Source organism: Chiloscyllium plagiosum, chromosome 46 (genome assembly GCF_004010195.1).
Source record: "Chiloscyllium plagiosum isolate BGI_BamShark_2017 chromosome 46, ASM401019v2, whole genome shotgun sequence".
Taxonomy (NCBI): Eukaryota; Metazoa; Chordata; class Chondrichthyes; order Orectolobiformes; family Hemiscylliidae; genus Chiloscyllium; species Chiloscyllium plagiosum.
The window spans coordinates 7,635,985-7,638,535 of NC_057755.1; the positions used below are offsets into that span (position 1 = coordinate 7,635,985).

General features: G+C 52.3%; 1 protein-coding gene across 1 annotated transcript in view; it reads left to right on the plus strand.

Moving 5' to 3' along the window:
* The window catches only part of LOC122544119 (solute carrier family 43 member 3-like), a 50,541-nt gene that overhangs the window by 41,053 nt on the left and 6,937 nt on the right, over positions 1-2,551 (plus strand). The window lies entirely within an intron of this gene.

A 2,551-nucleotide genomic window follows, 5' to 3' on the forward strand; every position in this document is an offset into this window, starting at 1 on the left:
CCTGTCCCCTCCTCTGTAACCTCACCGTGCCTTCACTCCAACCCGCTGTCCCCTCCTCTGTAACCTCACCGTGCCTTCACTCCAACCCGCTGTCCCCTCCTCTGTAACCTCACCGTGCCTTCACTCCAACCCGCTGTCCCCTCCTCTGTAACCTCACCGTGCCTTCACTCCAACCCGCTGTCCCCTCCTCTGTAACCTCACCGTGCCTTCACTCCAACCCGCTGTCCCCTCCTCTGTAACCTCACCGTGCCTTCACTCCAACCCGCTGTCCCCTCCTCTGTAACCTCACCGTGCCTTCACTCCAACCCGCTGTCCCCTCCTCTGTAACCTCACCGTGCCTTCACTCCAACCCGCTGTCCCCTCCTCTGTAACCTCACCGTGCCTTCACTCCAACCCGCTGTCCCCTCCTCTGTAACCTCACCGTGCCTTCACTCCAACCCGCTGTCCCCTCCTCTGTAACCTCACCGTGCCTTCACTCCAACCGCCTGTCCCCTCCTCTGTAACCTCACCGTGCCTTCACTCCAACCGCCTGTCCCCTCCTCTGTAACCTCACCGTGCCTTCACTCCAACCCGCTGTCCCCTCCTCTGTAACCTCACCGTGCCTTCACTCCAACCGCCTGTCCCCTCCTCTGTAACCTCACCGTGCCTTCACTCCAACCCCCTGTCCCCTCCTCTGTAACCTCACCGTGCCTTCACTCCAACCCCCTGTCCCCCCCCTGTAAACTCACCGTGCCTTCACTCCAACCCCCCTGCCCCCTCCTCTGTAACCTCACCGTGCCTTCACTCCAACCGCTTTCCCCTCCCTTTTTACCTCCACGGGACTCCAACCGCCTGTCCCCTCCTCTGTAACCTCACTGCGCCTTCACTCGAAGCGCCTGTCCCCTCCTCTGTAACCTCACCGTGCCTTCACTCCAACCGCCTGTCCCCTCCTCTGTAACCTCACCGTGCCTTCACTCGAAGTGCCTGTCCCCTCCTCTGTCACCTCACTGTGCCTTCACTCCATCCCCCTGTCCCCTCTGGGACATGTTGGTAAGGGATGATATTCAGTCCCTTGCGTGGGGGGACCTAAAATCAGGGGATGTAGAGTCAGTATGGATAGAGCTGAGAAATTCTAAAGGTAAAAAGACCCTCTTGGGAGTTATCTACAGGCCCTGTAGTCTGGATGTAAGTTGAATTTGGAGCTGAAATTGGCCTGTTGCAAAGATGTTACGACAGTTGTTCCGGGGGATTTCAACATGCAGGTAGACTGGGAGAATCAGGATGGTATTGGACCTCAAGAAAGAGACTTTGTGGAGTGCCTCCGAGATGGATTCTTAGAACAGCTGGTGCTGGAGCCTACCAGGGAGAAGGCAATTCAGGATCTGGTATTGTGCAATGAATTGATCAGGGATCTCGAAGTGAAGGAGCCATTGGGAGGTAGGGACCATAATACAATAAGCTTCAATCTGCAATTTGAGAGGGAGAGGGTACAATCGGAACTGACAATATTTCTGTTGAATAAAGGGAACTATGGAGCTATGAGGGAGGAGCTGGCCAAAGTTCATTTCGGAATGGCAGGCAGTGACCAGTGGGGTACCGCAGGGATCCGTGCTGGGACTGCAGCTTTTTACAATATATATTAATGATATAGAAGATGGTATTAGTCATAACATTAGCAAATTTGCTGATGATACTAAGCTGGGTGGCAGGGTGAAATGTGAGGAGGATGTTAGTAGATTACAGGGTGACCTGGACAGGTTAGGTGAGTGGTCAGATGCATGGCAGATGCAGTTTAATGTGGATAAATGTATGGTTATCCACTTTGGCAAGAACAGGAAGGCAGATTACTACCTAAATGGAATCAAGTTAGGTAAAGGGATCTGGGTGTTCTTGTACACCAGTCAATGAAGATAAGCATGCAGGTACAGCAGGTAGTGAACAAGGCTAATAGCATGCTGGCCTTTATAACGAGGGATTGAGTATAGACGCAAAGAGGTTCTTCTGCAGCTGTACAGGGCCCTGGTGAGACCACGCCTGGAGTATTGTGTGCAGTTCTGGTCTCCAAATTTGAGGAAAGACATTCTGGCTATTGAGGGAGTGCAGCGTAGGTTCACGAGGTCAATTCCTGGAATGGCGGGACTAGCTTACACTGAAAGACTGGAGTGTCTGGGCTTGTATAACCTTGAGTTTAGAAGACTGAGAGGGGATCTGATTGAGACATATAAGATTATTAAACACTCTGGACACTCTGGAGGCAGGAAAGATGTTTCCGCTGATGGGTGAATGCCGAACCAGAGGACACAGCTTAAAAATATGGGGTAGACCATTTAGGACAGAGATGAGGAAACTTCTTCACCCAGAGAGTGGTGGCTGTGTGGAATGCTCTGCCCCAGAGGGCAGTGGAGGCCCAGTCTCTGGAGTCATTTAAGAAAGAGTTGGATAGAGCTCTCAAGGATAGTGGAATCAAGGGTTATGGAGATAAGGCAGGAACAGGATACTGATTAAGGATGATCAGCAATGATCATATTGAATGTTGGTGCAGGCTCGAAGGGCAGAATGGCCTACCCCTGCA